We start from the raw sequence: 15,056 nt of genomic DNA, 5'->3' as shown, positions 1-15,056 counted from the left end.
GGGGGAAAAATGTGTCGAGGGTGGTTTTGGGTAACTGTCATCATTGAACCGTCACTCCCGTCCTCTCTCCGTGAAAGCGCCGGCGGGAAATCTGTTCGCGCCCTTCTCTGGTCGGTTACAGCTCGGATGCCACAGCACTGCGAGCATGGAGCCCGCTGCGATCATCGCTGCACTTATGGCCGTTGTCAACTCCTCGCACCTTATCGTCCACCTCTTCCACAGTCAGCTGCTGAGAAATCGGGCGAGGAGGCTCCGTCAGCGCGGTGAGGACAGGAAGTCACAGAGTGGCGCAGACCTCTCACAAAGCAGGGTACGCCGCGCAGTGGAGATCATGGTGGCAATGGGTCAAGTTCATGGTGTGGAACGGCGATTCTGGGCCCGGGAAACAAGCACGGGCTGGTGGGACCGCATAGTGCTGCAGGTCTGGGATGAATCACAGTGGCTGCGAAACTTCAGGATGCGTAAGGGCACTTTCCTTGAACTCTGTGACTTGCTGTCCCCTGCCCTGAAGCGCCAGGACACCCGGATGCGAGCAGCCCTGACTGTGCAGAAGCGAGTGGCCATAGCCCTCTGGAAACTTGCAACGCCAGACAGCTACCGGTCAGTAGCGAACCACTTTGGCGTGGGCAAATCTACCATGGGGGTTGCTGTGATTCAAGTAGCCCACGCAATCGTTGAGCAACTGTTCTCAAAGGTAGTGACCCTGGGAAACGTCCAGGTCGTCATAGATGGCTTCGGCGCGATGGGATTCCCAAACTGCGGTGGGGCTATAGATGGGACTCACATCCCTAACCTGGGACCGGCCCACCAGGCCAGTGAGTACATTAACCGAAAGGGCTACTTTTCTATGGTGCTGCAAGCACTGGTGGACCATAGGGGACGTTTTACCAACATCTACGTGGGGTGGCCGGGCAAGGTTCATGACGCGCGTGTGTTCAGGAACTCTGGTCTGTTTAAACGCCTCCAGGCAGGTAGTTTCTTCCTGGACCACAAAATAACTGTTGGGGATGTGCAGATGCCTACAGTGATCCTCGGGGACCCAGCCTATCCGCTAATGCCCTGGCTCATGAAGCCCTATACAGGCGCCTTGGACAGTGAGAAGGAACTCTTCAACTACCGGCTGAGCAAGTGCAGAATGGTGGTGGAGTGTGCTTTTGGACGTCTCAAGGGGAGATGGCGGAGCTTACTGACTCGCTTGGACCTCAGCGAAAAAAATACCCCCGTTGTTATTGCTGCTTGCTGTGTGCTCCACAATCTCTGTGAGAGCAAGGGCGAGACCTTTATGGCTGGATGGGAGGTTGAGGCCAATCGCCTGGCTGCTGATTACGCTCAGCCAGACACCCGTGCCGATAGAAGATCCCAGCGGGAAGCGCTGTGCATCCGGGAGGCTTTGAAAGATAGGTTCCTCGGAGAGCAGGGTAACCTATGACTCTCCAGTTGATTTACAGAGAAGCTGAACCTGAGCCTGTTTCAGTGACTGTTGACTTCGATCTGCGGTTACATACCCCGTTCTCCGGGTTTCCCCCCTTCCAACACACGTTTTAAAATAACTTTAATGGAGCACTGATTATTAATAAAGTTTTCTTTAATTATGAATTCCTGTTCAAGGGTTGAAACATGGACGCGGACTGTGGTGGGTACGGTGTGCACTGATGTCCAGACCGCTTCTACACTAGAGGAATGACAGGCTCCTGCTCCTACAGCGGTCTCTGGGGGGAGGACGGTTGCAGGTGGGTGTGCAGGAAGGGGTGGGTTTGCAGGAAGGGGTGAGGGGTGCCGTCTTTGGGACGGAGTTTGGATGCAGGCTCTGGACTGGGGCGTAGGAAGGGGTGAGGGGTGTGTGGGAAGGGTGAGTATGTGTCCGTGGATGAGGGCTCTTGCTGGGGCTCAGGGCATCGGAGAGGCTCGTGGCTAGGGGGGAAGGGCATGGTAAGGGCAGCCTGCCTTGCCATTTGTGGATGTCAGGCGCTAGGACCCTGGGGCAGCATACACCTCACATACTGACCCGGGGCAGCATTCACCTCCCAGAATGACCCTAGTGCCTAGTGACTGCAGTCTGTGTGTGTCCTGCTGTTGATCCTGCCCCCAAGTCTGTACCCTGGTAATGGAGGCTGTCCTATGCAATTATAAAACCCCTCCCCCCCCTTCACACAAAGTCTTCTGACAAGGAAAACGTGACGGAAACAGTGAATAACAACAAACTACTTTTAATACTCAACTACACAGTGGGGGGATGAAACTTGGATTTGGGACTGGGTGATCCTGGAAGGGAAGCACTTCTCACACTTTAGGGAATGAGAGCTGTTTGGTACATGAGCGCTCTGCTGGGGTGGAGTGACAGTTTTCACGGCCCCTAGCGCCCCTCCTTCTTGTGATTTTGGGTGAGGGGGGGACAGGACTTTGTGGCAGGGGAAGGCGGTTGCAGATACAGTTCAGGGGGGGCTCTCTGCTCCTGCCTGCGGTCCTGCAGAACATCTACAAGGCGCCGGAGCGTGTCCGTTTGTTCCCTCATTAGCCCAAGCAGCGTTTGAGTCGCCTGCTGGTCTTCCTGCCGCCACCTGTCCTCCCGTTCGCTGTGTGAGCGCTGCTGCTGACATAGGGTCTCCCTCCACTGTCTCTGCTGGGCCGCCTCGGCTCTAGAGCAAGCCATCAGTTCCGAGAACATATCGTCCCTAGTCTTTTTCTTTTGCCGCCTAATCTGCGCGAGCCTCTGTGAGGGGGATGCCGGGGCAGTTCGGGAAAGAGCCGCAGCTGTGTGATGGGAAAAAGGAAGTGATTTCCTTCCAAAGATACATGTTTGCGAACACTGAACACAGTCTAGTCAGTTTCTGTGAACAAGACCATACAGGGCACCTAGTCTCACGAGCTCTCAGGACAAGTTCGAGATTTCGGAATACGCTTTCATTGGCTGCGGTCTTGCACAGGAGATCGGACAAGCGGGGCGGTACAGCTGAATCCGTGTAGCAGCCAGGCCTGGTAAGCACTACACTATAGGCTGCTTAACAGTTAATGGATAGCTGTGCCCTCCCGCTGAAGGCAATCTGTAAAGCATAAAGTCTGACCCTGTTCCAGCCCCTCGCGGCTGTGCACGGGAAAGATCACTGTATGCTTTTCCTCTGTGGCCTCCAACACGTGGCTGTTAAGCGAAGGTCATTGCTATGCAAAGTAAAAGTCAAGCATTCACAATAGTAACAGTACACTAATTGCCCTAATTAGATGCAGCAGTCGCCGAACGAGATTAGCCTGAGGCGGGTCACTCGGAGAGAGAGAGAGCGGATGCTGCTAGAATCCCTGCACAGACCAGGACCGTATGCTGCCATGCTGGTGGAGGCAATGATTCCGCTGTACATTAGGATGGCCTGGCGCGGAAGAGTGTGCTTCCACGGAGCACCAAATAAGGCACCTCTCCCCAGGAACCTCCTGCGGAGACTTTTCGAGCTGCTCTCCGAGAGCTTCGTGGAACTGTCCCAGGAGGATTTCTGTTCCATCCCTATCTGTGTGGATCTTCTCTTTATATAGTTTTTTAAGCAAAAGGTTTCATATAGTTTTTACACATTTTTATTCCTGTTTTTTAAAAAATAAATGTTTCCATGTTTATAGCACTTACCGACTGATCCTTCCCCTGATTCTGAGTCCGGGTTAACGGCCAGGGAGGGTTGGTAGGGGATCTCTGTGAGGGTGATGAAGAGATCCTGGCTGTCGGGGAAAGCGGTATTGTAAGCGCTGTCGCCTGCCTCGTCCTCCACAAACCCTTCCTCATCTTCCCCATCGGCGAACATCGCCGAGGAACTGCCCCTCGACACTATCCCATACTCAGAGTCCACGGTCACTGGTGGGGCAGTGGTGGCAGACCCACCTAGAATGGCATGCAGTGCCTCGTAGAAGCGGCAGGTCTGGGGCTGTGCTCCGGAGCGTCCGTTTGCCGCTCTGACTTTTTGGTAGCCTTGTCTCAGGTCCTTGATTTTCACACGGCACTGCGTTGTATCCCGGCTGTATCCTCTGAGTGCCATGGCTTTGGAGACCTTCTCGTAGGTCTTTGCATTCTGTTTGTTGGAGCGCAGCTCCAAAAGCACAGACTCATCGCCCCACACAGCGATCAGATCCAGGACTTCCCGGTCTGTCCATGCTGGGGACCTCTTTCTATTCTGGGATTGCATGGACTCCTCTGCTGGAGAGCTCTGCATCGTTGCAGGTGCTGCTGAGCTCGCCCCGATGTCCAACCAGGACATGAGATTCAAAGTGCCCAGAAAGGAAAAGGAATTCAAATTTTCCCGGGTCGTTTCCTGTGTGGCTGGTCAGAGAATCCAAGCTTGGACTGCTGTCCAGAGCGTCAACAGAGTGGTGCACTGTGGGATAGCTCCCGGAGCTAGTAAGTTCGATTTGCATCCACACCTAGCCTAATTCGACATAGCCATGTCGAATTTAGCGCTACTCCCCTCGTCGGGGTGGAGTACCGAATTCGAACTAAAGAGCCCTCTAGGTCGAACTAAATGGCTTCCTGGTGTGGACGGGTGCACAGTTAATTCGAATTAACGCTGCTAAATTCGAATTAAAGTCCTAGTGTAGACCAGGCCTAAGACACCCATTTGGACAGAAGAGCACAGGGCCGCCCAGAGGATTCAGGGGGCCTGGGACAAAGCAATTTTGAGGGCCCCTTCCATAAAAAAAGTTGCAATACTATAGAATGCTATATTCTTGTGGGGGCTCCTGCGGGGCCTGGGGCAAATTGCCCCACTTGCCCCCCCACACACACACTCTGGGCAGCCCTGAGCCAGCCAGTGCTGCTCCACTGTCAGAGCTCTGCACTTGCTTACTACTTGTGCCCAACCCTTGCACAGGAGTGTGAGCAGGAAGGGTGGATCCTTGGGCCCTCTCCCTGCATCTGAATAGGGCTGGGCCAAAGAGAGTGAGAATGACTCTGTAGCCTAGTGATTAGGGCACTCACCTGGGAGATGGCAGACCTAAGTTTCAGTCCCCGCTCCAATGCCAAGTTAAGAATTTATACAGAGTAGAAGAGCTTCAACAGGAGAGACTGAGAAACCCACCTCCAAAATATCTCATAGTCTAGTGGTTAGGTCCCTCTCTTGCTTGATAGTGGAGGAAGTTGAACAATGGTACATATCTAGGGCTTTACAAAATTCACAGTCCATTTTGGTCAATTTCATGATCATTGGATATTTAAAATTGTAAATTTCATGATTTCAGCTATTTAAATCTGAAATTTCACGGTGTATAACTGTAGGGTCCTGACCCAAAAGACAGTTGGTCGGGGGGGGGGGGGTCACAAGGTTTTTGTAGGAGGATCATGGTATTGCAACCCTTACTTCTGCGCCTTCAGAGTTGGGTGGTTGGAGAGCAGCCAGGCGCCCAGCTCTGAAGGCAGCGCTGCCACCAGCAGCAGCGCAAAAGTAAGGATGGCATGATATGGTATTGCCACCCTTATTTCTGCACTGCTGCCTTCCGAGCTGTGCGCCCTGGCCAGCAGCCGCTGCTCTCCGGTCACGCAACTCTGAAGGCAGTGCAGAAGTTAGCGTGGCAATACCTCAACCCCCCTACAATAACCTTGTGCCCCCCCCCTCCTCCTTTTTGATCAGGACCCTGAGTTTTAGAAATGTTGGTCTCCCATGTGACATCTGTATAGTATAGGATAAAAGTACACAAAAGACCTGATTTCAAGGTCTGGGACATGTTTTTTCATGGTCATGAATTTGGTAGGGCCCTCCACATATCCAGTAATATTAGCAGTAATCAATGGGTGTAAGATCTGAAGGCAGACAGCTGTTCAGACATGTCCATCTGGGATTCTTGCCCAATTGCCACCCTATGGAAACTCCTTCTAACGGACACTGAGAAGACAGGGAATGCTTTATGTGAGATGGAAAGGGAATTTTTTTCTACCTGCCAGCTGCTCAAATTGTTCATCACAAAGTTCAAAGATTGCTCTGGGAGCCACAACTAAGCTGAGAGTCAGGTTACCAGGCAATCAGAGTACAAGACATGTCAGATGGCAGACTGGGAGTCAGAGTCAAGAAGGAGGGCAGATATTTGGAGGTCAGAGTCAGGCAGCAGGATCAGGGAACTCGGGACAGCAGTCCTAAGCAAGGAAAAACTCAGTTTTACTGACAGCTTCCCGGTCCTCTTGAAGCAGGGAACCAATTCGGCCAGAGGGTTTCACTTGTCAGGTCCCAGGCCTGCAGTCCAGTGACAAAGTTGAGCTTTGAATCTGGGCTATTATTAGAGGTCACTGAGTGGCGAGTTGTCACCTACTAGCTCCAGATGACGTTGAACCAGGCTTTTCGGGATCGTTCCTATGGAATGCTTGAATTAGAGTAGGGGCACATATATATTTTTGTTGGCTCCCAAGTGCACTCCTCAGGGCCATATCTCTCCCAGTGGATAAAGTTCCGGAGCCACCCACATTTATGTTTACAGTCCAAGATCTCATGAACCATGTATTCCTCCTGGCCCTGTACTTCTATTGGTGGAGGAGGTGGCTGGGTCATAGAATCATAGAATATTAGGATTGAAGAGACCTCAGGAGGTCATCTAGTCCAATCCCCTGCTCAAAGCAGGACCAACACCAACTAAATCATCCCAGCCAAGGCTTTGTCAAGCTGGGCCTTAAAAACCTCTAAGGATGGAGATTCCACACCTCCCTAGGTAACCCATTCCAGTGCTTCACCACCCTCCTAGTGAAATAGTGTTTCCTAATATCCAACCTAGACCTCCCACACTGCAACTTGCGACCATTGCTTCTTGTTCTGTCATCTGCCACCACTGAGAACAGCTAAGCTCCATCCTCTTTGGAACCCCCCTTCAGGTAGTTGGAGGCTGCTATCAAATCCCCCCTCACTCTCCTCTTCTGCAGACTAAATAATCCCAGTTCCCTCAGCCTCTCCTCGTAAATCATGTGCTCCAGCCCCCTAATAATTTTTGTTGCCCTCCGCTGGACTCTCTCCAATTTGTCCACATCCCTTCTGTAGTGGGGGGACCAAAACTGGACACAATACTCCAGGTGTGGCCTCACCAGTGTTGAATAGAGGGGAATGATCACTTCCCTCGATCTGCTGGCAATGCTCCTACTAATACAGCCCAATATGCCATTGGCCTTCTTTGCAACGAGGGCACACTGCTGACTCATATCCAGCTTCCCATCCACTGTAATCCCCAGGTCCTTTTCTGCAGAACTGCTGCTTAGCTAGTCAGTCCCCAGCCTGTAGTGGTGCATGGGATTCTTTCTTTCTAAGTGCAAGACTCTGCACTTGTCCTTGTTGAACCTCATCAGATTTCTTTTGGCCCAATTCTCCAATTTGTCTAGGTCATTCTGGACCCTTTCCCTACCCTCCAGCGTATCTACCTTTCCCCCTATCTTAGTGTCATCTGCAAAGTTGCTTAGGGTGCAATTAATCCCATCATCCAGATCATTAACAAAGATGTTGAACAAAACCAGCCCTAGGACCGACCCCTGGGGCACTCCGCTTGATACCAGCTGTCAACTAGACATCAAGCCATTTATCACTACCTGTTGAGCCTGACAATCTAGCCAGCTTTCTATCCACTTTATAGTCCATTCATCCAATCCATACTTTTTTAACTTGCTGTCAAGAATACCGTTTCAAAAGCTTTGGGTCTTGTGAGGGAAAGGTTTTTCCATGTCTGGTTTCAAATTTGATACATACAACACTGGGTGAATCTTCAGAGAGCAGGGTAGTTGAAGTTCCAAAGTGACTGGATTGATCTGTTCCTGGATCCTAAAAGGAAAGTCCAGTTTGGGAGTGGTTCTGTCTGTGATGGAGATGCTCCATGGAGAGCCATACCTCCTGTCCCATTGAGTAGGTGGGTGCACTGCTGTCAATGCTGGTCTGCATATCATTTATAGTCTGCTCTCACCTTTTCAAGGTGTTTCCTCACTTCTTCCTGAGCCCAATTAATCCACTGCACTAGGTCTGAGGCGGCTGGAGTGGGAAAGGATATGGGTAATTGGGAGTGGAAAGGGGTGGTACCCACAGTTGGTTTAAAAAAGCAGGGGGCTTTGATCCATGGGCATGGTCTGCAGTGTTATATGTAAACTCCATGTAAGGGAGAAGCGAGCATCAATCATCCTGGTGATAAGTGCTCAAGCATCTCAGATACTGCTTGAGGATCTGGTTGGTCCTTTCCATCTGGCCATTGGACTGGCTATGATAAGCAGAGGAAAGACGTGTGAACCCTCAGCAGGCGCATAGCCCTGTGCCAGATGTAGGGCATGAACTAGGACCCCCTAACTGGAGGTAATGCACTTTGGAAGGCCATAGACGTGGACTGTGTGATTAATCCATAGCTGGGCCTGAGGAACTGAAACAGAGCAATCAGGGGGCTATCAACATTGAACAACTCTACCCAGCTAGACCGAAGTGGTTGCTACAGGCAGAGCCACTGATGTTTAACAACGCTCTGCCAGTAATCCTACTTGGAGGCTGGAGTGTGGAAACTCCTAGTGGAAGGACAGGAATACAGAAAAAGTTCCACAGACTGCTTTTAAAAATGTGACATGCTCTCTGACAAGAGCAGCCATTTCAACACCAGAACCAGATGATTTAGCAGAAGGAGTGGAAGCAGGAGGGATCTGGACCAAACCACAAGATTGAAAAAAAGAGATGAGACCAGACTAAGGAGAGGGATTGCATTCAGGTGTTTGTTGTTTTCCCTAGAGCTGTAAAGCTCTGGCACTAGGGTGACCAGATGTCCCAATTTTATAGGGACAGTCCCAATTTGGGGGTCTTTTTCTTATATAGCTTCCTATTACCCCCAGCCCCATTCCAATTTTTCACATTTGCTGTCTGGTCACCCTATCTGGTGCTGTCTAAGAGTAAAGTGTGAGTGCATTTAAGTTCCTTTGCAGAGGCTGTGTTCCTTGATTTAACTGTCACGTGGTTCCCCAAATAGTTAATCCAGAGTGTGTGCAGAGGTGGGCTGTGGGTGTGGGCACATTGCACAGGAGGCTTGGAAGGCCTGAGAGACTGGTTCCAAGGTCTAGAAGGCTAGACGTCAGGGTCTTACTGCCCAAGAAGGGTGCAGACACAGAGTCTTCATCTGGGAGTGTGCTGGAGCGACCCAGAGAGTTGGAACAGTGATCAGTCGCTACCAGACCCAGCTGGCTTGGAAGCATGTGGGATCCAAAGATTGGGTCCTGTTACAACAGACTGGTGACCATCTACAATGGAAAGTCAGTCAGGGTTGAAACAACCATTGCTGTGCATGTGGTACAGATTTTTATAAATTTATGTGGCCTATCCTCTGTATGTGTATGTAATAGTAAATTACAGAAATGGTGTTAAATCCCTACATTTTACAAGGGGAAATTACTTTACAGTACCACAGTATTGTATACATGGTATAGTTATGTATTTTTCCATTTAAGAAAGATATTGGTAAATGAAAACACATATGGCTAATACTAATGACTAACATACAACACTTGCATACATACATAATCAGTCTTAGCTGTGCTAATATTATATTTTAGATTCTAGTGTGTGTATCCCTTTAACCATTATTATTATCACTGTGTACTCATTTACCATCAGTTTAAGAAAAGAACTATTATCAGAGTAAATTATAAGCTTGTTTCATTTTTATTGATTGAGTCTAGATAAGACTTCATAATATGAATGGTCTTTTTCCAGGCAGACAGAAAACATTTATCTAATTGTTTGTACTACACTCCTAATGTGGTTATTTTTGTTTGGTTAGTATCTATGTTGCTGCACTTGTTAGGATTCTGAGGTATGTAAATCCAGGCCCATTTACATTATCATCGAGAAGACAATTATGCTCATTACTCAGGCCTGGTCTACACTACGGGGGCCGGGGGTGTCGAACTAAGGTACGCGACTTCAGCTACGCGAATAGCGTAGCTGAAGTCGAACTACCTTAGTTTGAATTTCCTACCTGTCCAGACGCCGCGGGATGGAACTCCGTGGCTCCCCCGTCGACTCCGCCACCGCCGTTCGCAGTGGTGGAGTTCCTGAGTCAACGGGAGCGCGTTCGGAGTTCAAACTATCGCGTCTAGATTAGACGCGATAGTTCGAACTCCGAGAAGTCGAACTCTCCGTGTCGACCCGGCGGGTAAGTATGGACCTACCCTCAGAGAAGTCAGACCAAGTACTAATAGATTTAAATGGTCATGGAGTCACATAGAGGGACTGACTAAAGACTCAGGTCTGCTACTCTTACTCACATGAGAAATCCTCATTTAGTAAAACGGGGACTACTCATGTGAGTAAAGGCTGCAGGATCAGCACCTAGATGAATCCCTAGTGGGTCCTTCCAAACCCAATGATTTTATAGTGGATGCATACCAAATACAGCAAGTAATGTGCACAGTACCGTATGCACTCCTCTTCAGAGTGAACTTTCAACACGTTTAAAATAAGCTCACAACAATGATAGTGTTGGCACGTTTAGTGGGGCTCTGGGGCAATTTGGTGCAATCCCATAACAATAAAAGTGGTCCTATGGCAGATCAAAGAATTTACCCTAGCAGCATCTTTTGTTATCACTCATTTGCACGGAACATGAAAAAGAGAATGAAGGAGAGGTGAACGCCTCCATTTCTCAAGATGACAACCTGGGATAAATACTTTGCATTTTTAGCAGATTTTAAGTATCACCTGATTGCATCATCAGTCTAACAATCCTGGGGACACAAGTCCCTGTCTGAGTTGCATAACAGAGAAAGGTTGTTATCAGATTTGCCCATTACTTTTGGGTATGCTCATTTATTAGGGTTCCTCTTCTGGGTAGGGGGGTGTTTCTGTAATTCTATCAATGTACTGCTTGTGTCACGTGTGTTTTCATATGGAGCTCTACAAGTCCCCTCCCAATGGAGCTATCTTGCAGAACCTAGGTTCCCTAGGGCTGGGTGCGCATGCACACACGCATGCACACACACCCCTCTTGTGTGGCCTGGGTCAATCAGCACTTTCAAGCTGCCCCCCCTTATAAGGCTTCATTACTAGAATTGGTCTAATAACTGCTGAGCTGGGTGTGGGCAGGCCTGGGTTCATTAACATCTGGAGCAGAGATTCCCCCATCATGCAGTGCTTTCCTGCTTTCCTGGTCCCAGAGTTCAGTGCAGTTCTCTGTTCTCCATTCTGTCTGCTAATGGAGATGCCTCCCTGTCCCATCTTTGATGCAGATGAGGCTAGGGGAGTTGCCTTTGTTCTTGTCACCCTTGTCAGGAGGGGTCTACGTATGTCTCCCATCCGCCTTTCATTGCTCTCTGCAAGTCTTTTCTCTGATTGGTTTTGGTTCAAGCAGAGGCTGGTGGGTGGTGTCTTTCATGAGTCAGACTGGATACTGCGGCCTGGTTCCCCAAGAACACAGAGCTGACTGGTATCAAGGTGCACACAATATTTTGTTCACAGCTACAGAGATATAGATATGGTAACAGCCTCATTTTATTCCCAGCCATTAGTGCAATAGAATTTTTACATGCTATTTATCTATAACAGCTGCAGACAGCATTATCCCCATGCCCACCAGTGCCAGTCTTAGATGTTTGCAGAGGGAGAGCAAGACTCATGCATGGCAGGAGATAGCACCTATTTCTTTGCGTTCCACCCACAATAAAACTTCTACCCTCCCATATAGCCTGAACGAGGGTCCCAGGCTTCCTCTTGCACACTGTGAGCATTTGCCACCATCACCCTTCCTACATAAAGAAGGAAAGCATACTTTATTGCAGGTGGCCACTCCTGGCCCAGCCCTTTGGCTGCTGAGCAGGGAAATTCTAGGCAGAACTGCAGTATTTGTATACTCCTGGGAGCAGCACTGAGAACCACACATAGGTCTATCCGTGACTGCAGATGCAGCTTGCCAAGCCTGAGATTACCATTACCACTTTGTAATGACATTTCTTCCAGCCCTCAGAGATTTTCTTACTTCCCCTCACACCTGCAGAAGTAAATAAACAATGAGCAATTCTGACGTGAAAAGCTGACAAATAATGAGAGCCTTTCCTACTGTTCCACCAGCTGATTATACAAATAGCTAGAGGGGAGCATGTGTCCTGTTAACGCTAAAAAAGAATCACTGGGATTGTTTCTTCTTGTCCAGTCATAGACAACCTAATTTCTGAAGTTTGTTACAGATGAGCATTGCAAAACAGGATCCAAGTTCACACTACTGCAGCATTCTTAAAGCTAGAGGGAGGAGTGCCCTGGCTGCAACTCCCGAGCACCTGTTTCTGTTTCTAGGGAAAACTAGCATAGAGCACATCTGACATTTATTTATCCATCAGCTTCCCCTCAACATACAGTAATACCTTTGGCCCAGCTCTTTCTCCAGGACTGATTTATATAGCAATGTCCAGACCTTGCGGAACATTTTACTCAATAAAAGCAGAACCTGAGAACCCAAGTAACTGAGTGTTTTGTTGAAGGAGCACATGGAAATGGAGGAGGAAAAAACCCAAACAAACTTCACAAACAGGAAGCACTATAGTAGAAAAATCACTCTGGCTTTACCTATAGTCCATGGGAATGTGAGAATGATAGATAACCCATAAACGTCACACATCAGGGAAAATAAACTGAAAAACATGTTTAAAACTCCTTTAGCCAAAATTCATGTCCAAGCTTTGGAAACAAATCAGCTGTTCCTGATGAACATTTATCCCCTCTTGCAGTAGGCTCCCTGCCAGGCAGCTAAAGAGCCGGTAAGCCTAGTTTCTCCCTGATCATATGTGGGGGGAGGTTGCCCCTTTCTTCCTGCTTGACTTCCCATGGAATGCACTGCAGGACCACCCCACAAACCCATGGGATCCCAGTTGATCTGCAGGAAACCAAAACCATCCAAGTAGAACCCCTGCACTGCTGCACTGGCTCTTACGCCCCTGATTTGAGCTACGCAAACTTTTTTGGATGAAATATTTTTGGGGGGAAAATATGCAGATTAAGGTCAACCACAATATTCTTCAAATTCATATCAAATTCACCAACTTGTTTCAGTTAAAAAACACAATTCCCCCCCCCCCCAATCAAAATGTTTCATTTCAACCTTTTTCAAACAAAACATTTTGATTTCTCTTCATGGCACAAGGGGTGGTGTCCCCAGCCCAAACACCAATCAGCTTGGAGCCACCCACTCCCTGATCCGATCCTACCCATTCCTCACCTTCTCCCCCAGCAAATCCCAACCCCTGGAGCACCCTGAGAGGTCTGGGAAAAGGAGGGAGTAATGTAGAGAACGTAACTGACTTCCTCCTATCCCCTCTGTGGCCTCCTCTGCTCATAAAACCCCAAACACAGCCTGACCCTCTAAGTGATAGAATGCACACTCACATAGTTCAGATGGAAGATTCTTGAGGTGAGATTTGATAAAGAAGGGTCTAATTTGGCAAACACCACCTCATGCATGTAATCCTATTAAACCAGGACCAATCATAGGAGTAATGGAGTGAAGCATTGGACCTTAGGTCAGGGCCTTATATGGCTCCATAAAGTGTAACCAGGGAAGGTGGATCAGCCTTAAAAAATGCTTCAGTATTTTGGCACTACTAGGCAAAAGGAGCATTTTTCAGAACTAGATAAGATAGCACAGCATTTGAAGTCTGCCTCTTTATTCCATTTCTAACTGTCAGTATTGGCTTCAGTTCCCATTTTAAAAAACCCTAGATACTTAGTTTCATTGAGGAACATTACAAATTTAAAATGCCTTTTTTACTCTGTCAGAGAAGGAATCTTTATTTCAGAAAATAGACTGAGTCATAATTTTAACAACAAGAGATAAGTAGCAATCCTCAGCCATTCCGAGTGTTATTACAACATCTGATATCCTGTATGAAATACAGAAGAATGTGAAAACAAATCAGAACTTACAGGGATCTGCTGGAAATTCTGCTGACTGTCTAGTACACATTTTTCTAGACTGTCTCTACTTTTACCTACTGGTACAATTGTAGAGACAAATATTTCAAAAATAGTTTAGGGAGTTATTATAGATGGAGAACAGAACAAGGAGTCTCTAAATACAGAGCTAATTACAAACAGAATTGCAGACTGGGATGTTTTAATCATGAAGGATTTTTTTCGTCAAAATACTAGTTAACTCAGAAACTATAGTGATGTCATGTATAGTGCACCATAAAAGAGCAGTACTTGGTCATAGGGAATGCCGGATCTATCGTCTTTGCTAAGATCAGAAGATTAGGATGGACACAAACATTCTGAGTACGAGTGGCGTTTGGCAGCTCTAACAATTATATTCTCTTCACTTATGAATTCAGTCCACTGGAATATAATCAGACACATAGGTGGTACTAGCTTGACTAAAATCAGTGGGTTTGATTCTGATCTCACCTACACAGTGTAAATCAGGAGTAACTCCACTGAAGTCCATAAATATACATTGGTGTCAAGGATGAGTCTTATGTTCCTGAAAGCTCATGCTTCAGGGATTCAGCTGGCCACCTGCAAGGATCAGGAAGGAACTCCCCTTCCTTCCATATGTATCCTGGGGTGGTTGGGTTTTTTTCAATCTCCTTCCTCTGAAGCATCAGGGATGACCATGGCTGAAGATGAGACATTGGATGAGGAGGGCCAGGGCTCTGAGGTGACAAGTATTTTCTCAGCTGCTTGGCTGGCTGACTCGTGCTCATATGTTCAGGGTCTAACTGATCACATACATGAGGTTGATTTTCCTCCAGGTCAGATTGCCAGTGTCCTTGGTGGGATGGGGGAGGTTCACTTTTCTCTGCAGCATGTGGTGTGGGTCACTCGCCAGTGTTATCTGGTACATTTTACTCACTTCACTGGCACTGCAGGGCCTCGGACACTGGCAGACCTCAGTCCCTCCTATTCTCTGTCTGTGGCACATAACGATCTAGTCTCCTGTAGGCTGTAATACTTTGGACTAATTTTGGTTGTTGGGTTTAATGTGCAGGTGCTGGGTGGTGTTGCTGGCTTGTGACATACAGGAGGTCAGACTAGATGATCTGGTGGTCCCATCTGGCATTAAACTCTATGACTGTCTATGACACTGACACAAAGCAGCCTTAAACATGGCAGATCCAG

Source organism: Mauremys mutica, chromosome 8, assembly GCF_020497125.1.
Source record: "Mauremys mutica isolate MM-2020 ecotype Southern chromosome 8, ASM2049712v1, whole genome shotgun sequence".
Lineage (NCBI taxonomy): Eukaryota > Metazoa > Chordata > Testudines > Geoemydidae > Mauremys > Mauremys mutica.
This window is presented reverse-complemented; position numbering follows the sequence as displayed.